The sequence below is a fragment of the Carassius auratus genome, chromosome 38 (genome assembly GCF_003368295.1).
Source record: "Carassius auratus strain Wakin chromosome 38, ASM336829v1, whole genome shotgun sequence".
Classification (NCBI taxonomy): domain Eukaryota; kingdom Metazoa; phylum Chordata; class Actinopteri; order Cypriniformes; family Cyprinidae; genus Carassius; species Carassius auratus.
In genome coordinates, this window is record NC_039280.1 from 1,078,684 (window position 1) to 1,091,522 (window position 12,839).

Sequence of the window (12,839 nt, forward strand, 5' to 3'; positions counted from 1 at the left end):
CAACTGACATGTTTTCACATCTCTGCGAACATAAACCTTGACATCAGTGACCAAACACAACGGTAGATGTGAGCGTTGTTAGAGGGTGAAAAAGTTAAAGTCATACAAAACTTTGTTCTGTTTGCAGAATTTATGCATAAAATACACACTATACACCTTCTCACCCTTTCACTGTAGTAGCTACAGCGTTCGAAAACTTCCTTTGAGCTAAATCCTCTTGATGCATGAGCCCAGATTAAGATCGCAACAATAATATAATAACAGTATAGCTCAAGATAACACTGCTCTGCATAAAGAGAAGACAGTTCTTAAGAATGATAATAATAATATAAATAATTATAAATGTTTTTACCTTGTTTGTGTCTTGCTGACAAAAATAAACATTAATCAAATTGTGTCATTCCCATCAACAATGCCTCATTGAAGACATTGTGTCCTTTACTACACTCTAGTGGCCACTTTGTGTAGCCTACTACAGAGTTATTCATGACTCTTAAAATGAATTTTAAACATTTTCCTGAGGGAGGACTTGGGACATCACTTCAGTCTTTTGCCAAGGGCCCCCAAATATCTTGGACCAGCCCTGATTAAATGTTTCCGTGTTGACACAAATCTTGTGCGATGTCCTAACTACCAGGATAATCACACGAGCTGTCGCCGCATCATGATAGGTGCACCTTATATTTTCCTGCTTTTTTGTCCTTTGCCAATCACACCTGTGAATCAGAGGAAGGTTAAAGGATTCATTCACCCCAAAATGAAAATGTCCTAATCATTAACTCACCCCCAATGCCATCCAAGTAGAGGTCTTCACGGGTAAAAAAATCCATGCCTGAACCCAAAAGAGACCCGTAATGTACTACACCGAACCGACCCGGACTCGTCTATTATTTGAAAGCTGGAGCCAAACCCGCCGGGAAGACATAGACCCGACTGGACCCGACTGTCACATATTCAACCTTAAATTGCTATTACAAGTCAATAAACCGGTTACAAAAAATACAACTTTTTTTCTTACCTAATTTAAGGATTTGTAGTCTCTCTTCCTTGTACCTGACTGCTTGTGATGCATTACAATCCTCCGACAAGAAAGTTTTCCATGTTATTCCTCTCATTATTCCAAGTCCAAGCTTAATACACTCATTAATTCAGCTTCAAAAGTCCACTTGATGTCACGGTGACGGATGACAAATGCAACTGTGCACATGTACATTCTGACACGAGTTAACTCCATAATAACTTCGACTATTTGCCTTTTTTTAACTATAATAATGATCGCTCGTTCAGTGCCATGGCCGCTGATGTTATTTATTTGATAACATTTCTGTGCTCTCTGATCTGTGAGAATTCCGAATCTGACCATTAAAACGTTAAGTTTAAAGCACGGTTTGGCGGTCGAAGATGTGCCTCACTGGTTGCCATAAAAAAAACATGAAACGCGCTCAAGACTGCACATGCGTGCAAGCTGGATAAACCTAAAAATATGCTTTAACGCAATTTGAGCGTCATAGAAAACATTCATGTGACAGTTCACTTCAGATTGTGTTGCTGACTCGAAATATTAGTGTGTCAAGTCTGCAAGCATTATTACCGTGCGTTAACGGAGTCTGCACGCTCTGCTTCTAACAGCAGAGAGAGATCGTTTTTTGGGGGGGTCCATTCTTTTCTTTTCACAAGTTGCAAGTTACAAAAACACAAACAGTGTTTGATCACGGCCAGGTGTTCTCCGAGTCTGATGACTCCGATCACACGGGTATTACTCACAATGTTAAACAGACCCGGGACCCGAGGTAATAGATTCAGACCCGACTCGGACCCGGCTGATCATTACCCGTACGGGTCCCGGATCGAGGGGTCTCGGGGGCACTGTGAAGACCTCTACATCCAAGATATCCACGTCTATCATTCTTCAGTGGAAAAGAAAGTTTGAGGAAAACAGTTCAGGATTTCTTCTTCATATTATGGACTTCAATGTCAGACAACTCAGTTAGTTGCTATTGTTTCTTCAAAAACTTCTTCAAAATTTATTTTGCACTGAAGAAAGAAAGACATGGGTATCTTGGATGGCATTGGGAATGAGTAAATAATTTGGAAATTTTCATTTTAAGGTGAACTAATCCTTTAAGTTTAAAATAAAAATGTTTAAATGTACTATATATTTCTCCTGGTCCTTATTTTAAATAGGTCATAAAAATATCAATTATCGATATCGACTGATATGAAACCCTTATATCGTGATACAGTTTTCAGCCATATCTCCCAGCCCTAGTGACAAAACCACTGCATGCAGAATCACTGTCGAGGAGCGAGGTATAACAACATTTATTCATTCAGACGAACAGCTGAAGATCAGCTCCAAAGCACGGCTTCTGCTGCAGAAACACAACGCAGTGAGATTGAGAAGCATGTGTCTGCGTGAAGATCCGGCCAGCACTGGCTCTCAAGGGAGGTTATGTGAGGCAGAGAGCAGAGAATGAAAACAGCTGGCTTTTATTTAGATGAGTTACTGCTCTGTTAAAATAATCAAAGCGTTCGGAATGAAGCGAGAGGATGTGAGGACACACCGGAATAGGAAAATGCTGGGAAAATAAATATGGGTTATCATCAGTTTAAAGCTTTGTTAAGGCCTCTTTCAGACCTGTGCTATGAAGATCTGCTCCACTGCGAACACATTACAGATACACCAATGCTTCATTAATGCTAACATTAGTTCAATAAGGACAACTCTAAGAACATTTCAGCACGGTGATGGATAAGAAAAGGTTAATGTGTTTGGTCTTGAAGGAATAGATCTGCTACGCTGCGGCTGAATTGCTGCTGCTGTTGGTTATTGCTGTAGTTGTAGATTATTGCTGCTGCCAAAGCATGTAGTGATATGGTGCCGTGAGTATTTAAGACATACTGCTGCTGCACAATAGCATATAAAATAACCCATAGCAGATATATACAGGTGGAGCTGGGGAAGGTGGAGGGTTTCGGAGGACTCTGAAAGCACGCTGCTGGATGAACCAATCAGCTTGTGCCAAGTCGTTTAACTCTCTGAATATCATCAGTTAACAGCCCATCAGCCAGCGCCATCTAGAGTTTCACGACTGAACTATATATATTTGTCGTTACATTTATAGAATGTTTAAAAAACATTAGTGAGAATGTTCTCTGTTAGCTGCGTGAGAAGACGGTCTGTTTTATTTCTGCTAACACTTTATTTTGATGAACATTCTCCTGACTACACTCTTAAAAATAAAGGTGCTTCATGATGCCATAGTACAACCTTTTTTTCTAAATGGTTCCATAAAGAACCCCCATAAAGGTTATTTGTGGCAAAAGAAGGTTCTTAAGATTATAAAAAGTTAAGAGAGAGATGGTTCTTTAAAGAACCTTTGACTAAATGCTTTTTTGTGGAACCAAAAATGGTTTTTCTATGACATTGCTTGAAGAAGCTTTTAAAATGTCTAAAGTGGACTACCAAAATAAAGTGCAACCAAAACATTAACTATAAATGAATATTCATGTCACAATTTGGCTGTACAATAAAGTGCACACTAAATGAGTAGAGTCCCAGTGGTCATTTTTAATAAATCCAGAGGGAAATCACCAACAAACATACTGTCACTGTCTTCTGTGAGTGTTGTGTTTGTTTGGTGCCATGTGCTCTCTCCTGTCCTTTTCAGATTTTTCTTTTTTGTTTTTGTCTTGTTAGCTTTTTATTTCATTTATGTTAAAGTAACCTCTTTCCTGCATTCGGACCCAGACCCTGTTCTTTCTTTGCCGGCCCATGACACATACCAACAATAAAAACAAAGATACCGGACACAGAACTCAGGAAACTCAGGGCTTTGCTGCATGGACAGGGAATGGAAACAGGCGAGAACTAATCCATTAACTAGGCACGCAGGGAAACTAGGTCAAATGATAGAAAAACAGCAACTTCCACACAGCCGTTGATCTCTCTCTGTCCTCATGTGATGTAGACAGTAGCAGGAGCTCGTGATATTACTCATCCTCCTGCGAGTCCTGAAAAGATGCTCTTCTTCATATGGTCTGAGGCACCTTTAGTCACATCATTCAGCTTATATAAAACACTGTGCCACATCCATCTCTCCCATGGCTTTTATTATTATTAGCCATCCTTAATGAACTCCTATATCATGTAGAATCTCTCACTTTGGTGCTCTGATATCCACAGTAATGTCCTCAGCCATCAGAGCTTCGTGAATCCAGATATAATCATGGGTCCTGAGTGCGGCAGGTGAAGCATGCTGGGAATTACCGGATCCATCTGGAAGCTGGTTAAGCTGCAGTCGCTCAGGATTGCTCACTGCTAGTTAACAACACTAACTACCTTCCTGTAGATCAATGTCTAGAACAACATTGCTCAAAAACAGTTAATGGGGAATTTTCTCTCTAACTTCACAAATGTGTTTAAGGAGTTAAATAAATGTTAGGAAAAAACATTCTTATAGCGATGTTTATGGAACTGTCTTTCTTTATTAATACTTGATATACATTATCATAACGTATAGACAATGATCTTAGAATTACATTATATTATTTGTACTTATTTGTTACATTCTAAGAATTTTTTTAATGCTATAATCATGAAGACTTGATATTTTAAAGCTCTTGGAATGCTAGAAATAATCATTCATATAACATTACATTTTGGGTAAAAATTAAGCTAGTAGAATGTTGTAAGAAACATTTTTTGTAACCTTTAAATACTGTTAACATCACAAAAAGACAACTCTTGGAACACTTCAAAATAATGTTTTTAGTGCCTAAATTTGTTCCTTGGGTTTGTTTTTCGACAGAAAGTAATCAAAGCTATTTTACATAAGTTTCGAGTGCAAACATCCACAGAATAAGAAGTCTTTATACTAATGCTTTAGTATTGACCATAAGTTCTCGGTCTTTAAGAAAGACAATCTTTAGTTAAAGCAGCCAAACACCAACATGTCCTGACGCTATAAAATGTTTAAGTGAAAGGACTTCATGTTCCATTGCTCTAGGTCACACACCTGAGCTAACTGTATAGCGACTGTGAACACAATCACATGTTTAGAGTGTAATATTATTGCTTCAAGGCTTCAACTGAAAAAGCTTGTTCTGGATTATAAACATGAAAGAAACAAAAAGGCCAGCATCTGACAGGCGACACTGAACACACACGGGTGTTTCTGAGCCAGATCTGGCTGGTGTTTGGCAGACTGATCAGATGGCGTTTTGCTGCTCAATGAATAAGAGACAGCGGGTGGACGAGAGCCAGACATGAGAGATGTTTCACTCTCAGTGTGGGCTGGGAATACAAACATCCTGCGTTCACAAATCAAGAGGTTCAGTTAAGGATCTAATTCAGGTTCATGCCTGTTGACTGTAAACTTTGTCAGCTTTAAATGAAAAGTGATTCAGAGAGTTCAGAGAACGATGAAGCTTAAAGCAGAAAGTCAGTGAAATGGAGTTCATTACCCATGACTGAGATCTTCAGCACATCTAATGTGTGGCACTTCAGGGATCATATTAAACAGAGTAATACTTTATTCCAATCACTTCATTCTTTTAAACAGATCAAACTGAAAAAACGTAGTATCTAAAGTATGACTCATTTCTATGAAGTAGACCTGAATGCAACGCAAGTGATATAAAAAAGAAACGTGTTTTGCATCTCTGTTGGTTCTGACACACACCAGCAACACCGAGACAATATCAATTAACAAGACAACACTGGCCAGGGCTATAGTCCAATGGTGAGCACATTTGAAGAGATAATTTTATGACGTTGTAAAATATTTCATCATACAGAATAACATTTCTATTCATTTTACACTAGCTAGCGATTACTCTCCTCTTATTGATTCGCGTCCGCTATGACATCAGTGCAATATCATTGGTTTATAAAGCTGTCAATCATCTCCACGTGACCAAAAGGATGTCCTTCTGCAATGAAGCGGTCTGTGTCATTGATAAAATATATGAAAGACAAAAGTAAAAAAATATTTGATTCCAGCTTGTTAAATGTGTTCTAGTGTCTTCTCTCCTCTGTGAATATCTTTGAGTTGTGGACAAAAAGAGAGGACCATTTGAGGACCATTCCTGGGCATTTGGGGAAACACTGATCCACATTTTTTCTGACATATTATAGACCAAACAACTAACCGATTAATTGAGAAAATATTCAACAGATTAATCAACTATGAAAATAATCCCAAATCCCTAATCATTGCGTACAAGTGCATTGGACCCTGGATATAAGACTCCCTCTCTATTCCTCTTTAAAAAAAAAAAAAAATTGTACTCTGTTTTGTCATTTAATATACTTTATTGATTTCAACCTTATTATTCCTTGAGTCTCTTTAACGAGAACTTAGATTAATGTAAGAATTGAATAGTGATTGTGTGACCTATAACCAGTGATACGGTGGTAGTAATATCAAATGAAAGCCTACAGTGATGTCATCAGGATACACATACACCGGCAGCAGTGGCCCACCTTACCCGGACCACGATGTGCTCACACAGAATTTATAGTTTACCCACCTCTTTTTTTTACCACTACACCTCTGTTTCTGATCTAATGTAAGGTTCGGTGTTTGTGGCTGGACATGTAGCTTTATAACTGCTGATGCCTTTTCAGATATAAAACTCAAGGAATAAACTGCTGGAAGAAATCAAGCCCCACATCACCGAGTCATGCTGCGCTTCTCCCATGAGCCTAACCTTCATTTCCTTGCGGTGACAGGCGTAATCGTGGTAAATACAGCTAGTGTAAATATGACGGATGTCCCTCCACTGCTCCGGGGCTCATTTTAAGATCGAGACACCGTCTGACTGATGGCTTCAAATGTTGGAACCAAATGTTAAGACACAACAATGTGTTTTTTTTTTTTAAGTTATATGCTAATGTGTTAAAGCAGACAAGATTCAGACTACAAGATGATGCGCAAAATGAAATACTGATATGATTCATCTACACTGAAGCAGCTGCCATTAAACCCAGATAATGAGCACACAACAGACACCAAGCTGAGGATCCTGACGTGTGTCTAGATCTGTGTTTACTCTTCATGATCCCTGATACACTTCATTAGCTGTAGGGCAAGTTAAGATGTGTGTAATGTGTGTAATGTGTGTCTCGCCTCCAGCTCCACATCAGTCAGACAGCGACCCGAAGCCTCCGCTGGCCGAGCTCCAGACTCTAAACACTCAGAAGTGTGTGTGTGTGTGTGTGTATGTGTGTGTGTGTGTTTGTGTGTCTGTGTGTGTGTTGAACAGCAGAACGACGAGACCTGTGTGTGTGTGTGTGTGTGTGTGTGTGTGTGTGTGTGTGTGTGTGTGTGTGTGTGTGTGTGTGTGTGTGTGTGTGTGTGTGTGTGTGTTGAACAGCAGAACGACGAGACCTGTAAAATCATCAACATCAAATGATGTGATATTTGTCTTCAGTCCTGATGTTTCTCTGACTGCAGTCACACTAATGCTGTGGACCACTATAATACTGAGAGACTAACAGCACTATCCTCCCTCACTGACACACAGCAGCAGAACATCAGTGCTATCTGACCCTATCTGACCCTATCTGAGACACCACTAAACAATCCAATAGACAGAACACAGAAAACACACTAATAATGGAGGAGACAAACACATTAACACATACAGACATGGAGCTACCCGTATTATTATCTGAACACGAGGACATTTAACATCAAGCAGAAAGAGCGAGAGAGCTCTGTTTAACAGCTGATAGAGCTGAAAACACCTCAGGTCTCTTTGCTCATTTCCTCGACAGATAAAGCCCTGGAGATTTCCCGCATGTCTCAGTTTCAAGGGCACCGTGAGACTGAAACAGGGCTCAGATCTGGCACAGACCAAACCTAAATCTCATAAACACTTTAACTGCATAGATCTAAAAAATACAAGCCAGTCTGCCGCACGTACTCTAAACATTAAAACGGTTTATGAACACTTGATGGACCAGCCCATTAAAAGAATAAATTAAAAATCTATGTAAGTGTTAGTTTGTTGTGTGGCTGTTCCTTTAATAAAACAAGGATGTTCTTATTAAACAGTTTAGAAATGAAAGCTCAGCATGGACAGACTGAAGCAAACAGAGTTTGATCTGCGGTGATCTTCACAACAAAAAGCCTGAAATTAAACATGATTTCTACTCATAAAAGAAGAAATCACTGATATATAGCGGCTCATTAGGTTCATTAAATCGCTTGTTCTCTCTGAAGATCTTTTTTTAGGCATTAGGGATCAAATAAAAAATAACTAAACTGAATTTGTGCTAGAGGAAATTCTCTTGCAGTGACATTCACTTATTAATATTGATACTGATATAATTACTGCAGAGATGGAAACGAATCATGACCAGACTGATATTCAACATGTTCGATTGCGATTGATCACATAACTGAATTTGTCTTTCTGCCCAGAGTTTCCTCTGAAGGTGGTCAGGAAGTGTTTATGCAGATTTCCTGCAGGTAATTTTCCACATCAGTTGGTTTTGAGTTTAGCTGCTTTACGTTCACCATCACACACGATTTATGAGAACGGGGCGGCGTTTGTTTCCCTCGGCAGTTTGACGAATGTAGACGGAGCAGGTGGGTAGATAAGCTGAGAGTCCAAACACACACACACACACACACACGCACGCATGTATGCAGGCACACACACACACACACACACAGAGAGACACACACACGTTTGTTTTTGTGTAACGTGTGTTCATCCCATAGGTGTAATGGTTTTTATACTGTACAAACTGTGGCCCTTCACAAACCCTACACCTAACCCTCACAGGAAACTTTCTGCATTTTTGGATTTTCAAAATAATTAATTCTGTATGATTTATAAGTGTTTTGAATTACGGGGACACTAAAAATGTCCTCATAAACCACCTCCTCATTGTAATACCGGTGTCATTATACAAATTTGTGTCCTCATTAACCACATAAACAAGCTCGCTCACACACACACACACACACACACACACACACACACACACACGCATGTTTGCAGGCACACACACACACACGTATTCATGCACAAACACACACAGGTTAGTTTATATTTCATAATGCTCTTTCACTCTTTATTGTCAGTCTATAAGTGCCATTTCCTTCAACCCTTTCTAGATCTTTTTCAGCACAGCTCATTAGGATTAGTGTTGAAGCAAGCAGCCGATGTGTAATAACCAAACTCCTTCTCCATCTGTGAGAGGAAACACATCCTCTGACTTCAGAAAGCTGTTCTTCGCTTCAGGCAAATCTGTCATGTTTGGTACAAGAGGAGCCCAGGGGAGAGAAGCAGTGAAAAATAGTTGTTAGTGGTAGTTTGTGTATGTTTAGACGGCTTTATGTAAAGGAGTTGTTGACTGGAATGATTGTCTAGTTTCATGAACTTATTCTGTGAGCAGTAATTGAGGCCTGTCCCTAATCACTGACAGAAGCTGTAGATGATCGTATCCTCCACATTACCTCACAGATGATGCCATCTTTCAGAAATAATAACTAATATTAATCATCATGTAAGAGAGCAGCTTGGATAAATCTGATATTAGATTATTTCATGTGTTTCACAGCGTTGATGATGAGCACAGGTCAATAGTTTGAGTTATTTAGAGCAGAGAAAGAGTCGTTCTCATTCAACTCGTGTCCTTCAGGATCCAGACTGGAAGAGACCCAAAATTACTTACATCGGATTATATTTACAATATTTAGTTCATTTTTATATCTTATGCTCACTTTAGTGGTTAGTGCATGTGATCATTCAGCTGTCGTAGTCACAGATAAACCGAGAAACATGTTTGTGTTTTGATCCTCCAGTGAACAGAAGATACAACATGTGTCCTCAATATCAGTCTCTGGGAATAGAAAGACCTGTGTGATTATTAAATATGTTCACCTTTACTGGAACCAGCTTTTCTTATAACCACAGGTGTGTGTGTGTGTGTGTGTGTGTGTGAAAGTGAGTGTGTGAGTGAAAGTGAGTGTGTGTGAGAGTGTGTGTGTGTGTCTGTGGTCACAGCAATCTGTGGTTACACACACTGATGGCCATCATCACCGCTGAACAGATTTCCACTGTAGGTTTGTTTGTGGACATGTTTGTTATAACAAGACACAGAATTTTCGAAGCCTCTGGTGTTGTTTTCCAGAACAATCAGAGTGTGAGAGTACTGCAGGCACAGAGCTGGGACATTCACACACACACACACACACACACGAGCACATTACACAGCCCAGAGATGCCACTAATTGTTTAAATGTCAAACGGCCAATAAAGCAGCTGACAGCCTGTCACTTCCTGTGTGTTTCATGAGGCAGAGCACGATTAAACAGCAGCGTTACACACACACACACACACAGACCGCACTGACATTAACCGATGCGCTACTCTTGTTCTTCATATTTTCACGTCTGACTGCCATAAAGAGAGACTCGAGGCGGCAATCCATAAATTATTTTCTCTACAATTAAAACTGACATTAAGAAATCCCTGAACGCTGACATTTAATCATATCCATCGTTCTGCACACACCGGAGAGGGGAGATCTTATTTTCTCTGTGGGTTACTGAATCCAATTACAATGGATGAATTGGCCACATGTTCTCTCACTTTCCCAAATATCCTCAAACACAAGACATCTCCAGTTTATTTGGGCTCTTCTGAGACCACTGGTGGAAAGCATGACTTATTAATTTAATTTGAACACCATGTCAGCAGCAAGGCTATCTTCATGGAAAAAAACAGAATAAGTAACAAGTCAAATACTTAACAAGAAGATGCATCTAGCATGAGTAAATATTTCATGTAAAGTGTTAAGCAGCTTTGCTAAAACAATGTGTGACCAAAAAAATTGCAAGAGACAACTTTTGTATTTATTCATTCATATGGTTAATATCATTTATCAAAACTTTTCATTCTAAACATTTTCTCTATTATTCTGCGCTTTCCAACAGATGTATGTGATGTTTTCCGGCTTTGTGTTTCTCTAGTTTTTAATGTTTAATCGTGTCAGATGATATATATAACTGCTCGAGATGTGTTTGGACCACAGCGGGTGTGAAGTGTGATATTTCCACCCTTTATCACACACAGTTTAATTACGCCGGGGGAAAATACTTTTCATGTGACACACTGAAAAGGTCGTGTTGTAATATTTTAAACAATATGTGAAATTTGACCTTTACACATACAGTAAGCTTGGGACACCAGGTCAGTTCATACAGTTTCTATTACACAATTCTCCAGACATATACAAAACTATATCTGGGACACAGAGGATTTGTCCTGAAACACAAATGTGCAGCTTTTACTGCTTCACTGTTCACTGCGGTGTGTGTGTGTGTGTGTGTGCACTTTGGATGAGAAACATGAAGAGCACTAAAACCCCACGAAACAGGTTATCTGTTTCTGATGCAGAAAAGCTAGTTCATGCATTCATGACCTCTAGACTGGACTATTGTAATGCACTTCTAGGTGGTTGTCCTGCTTCGTCAATAAACAAGCTACAGGTCGTCCAAAATACAGCAGCTAGAGTCCTTACCAGGTCAAGAAAATATGATCATATTACCCCAATTTTACAGTCTCTGCACTGGCTACCTATTAAGTTCTGTATCAGTTACAAATTATCATTACTTACCTATAAGGCCCTAAATGGTTTAGCTCCTTCATACCTAACTAGCCTTCTACCACGTTACAACCCATCACGCTCCCTAAGGTCACAAAACGCTGGACTTTTGGTCGTTCCTAGGATAGCAAAGTCCACTAAAGGAGGTAGAGCTTTCTCACATTTGGCTCCTAAACTCTGGAATAGCCTTCCTGATAATGTTCGGGGTTCAGACACACACTCTCTGTTTAAATCTAGATTAAAAACGCATCTCTTTCTCCAAGCATTCGAATAATGTATCTCATAAATTGTGAGTGTAGTTATATCTGATCAAATGTGCATTAACATTATTGTACTTGAGTTGAACACATGATTTTCTGCTTAGTTGGAACAGCAGCTACACTAATGTTTCTCTACTTCCTTCTCTGTTTGTGATTTACACAAGCTTCAGTCTGGATAATGTTCATTAATAATGTTCCATCGGTCTGATTACAGGTCATTAACTGACGGCTTGTTTTTACCGTACATTTCTGCCAAATGGACATCAACTTGAGATAGTCACCACTTATTAGCTACTAAATATAATGCAGAAACTTTAATTTTCTCTAAAACTGCTTTGCATCAATTTGCATCAGGAAAAGCGCTGTACAAATAAACTTGAACTGAATTGCATTACGTTCTTAAAAACTGTACGCTGACTGCTAAACAAGTTCCTCATCTGAAATGAAAAGCTTCTGCTCTCTGCTAAAGCGGAAATCTCTAAAACAGCTTCATCATATAATGAGACTGATATAAATCGACAGATGTTTCACACATTTTCTGTGCAGCAGCATGAAATAACTCTTTCACAAGTTCAGAAACGTATTAGTTTAGAATAACTTCTCCTGAAGAGAGCAGAGATCCTTCTCACCGTTACTCTCAGCAGAATCTAAGAAAACAGATGAGTGGCAATTCAGCATTTATGTCAACATTAATGCCATTAAACATTAAATCTGAGACCGCATGAGCAACTTCTAGAAGCAGAGATGAACTATAAGCCCATGCTGCCTCTTACAGCTCATCAGCTGCTTGTTTATATGCGTTTGTGCATTACCTGTTATTAATATATACATACAAATAAAAGTGTTTTCAACTGGGGTTTTATTACTAGCCATGAAATGATTTAATTTAAGGCTGAAACAGATTTTAAAACATTAGCCATCCAACACTAACTGACCGAGGATCACAAAGA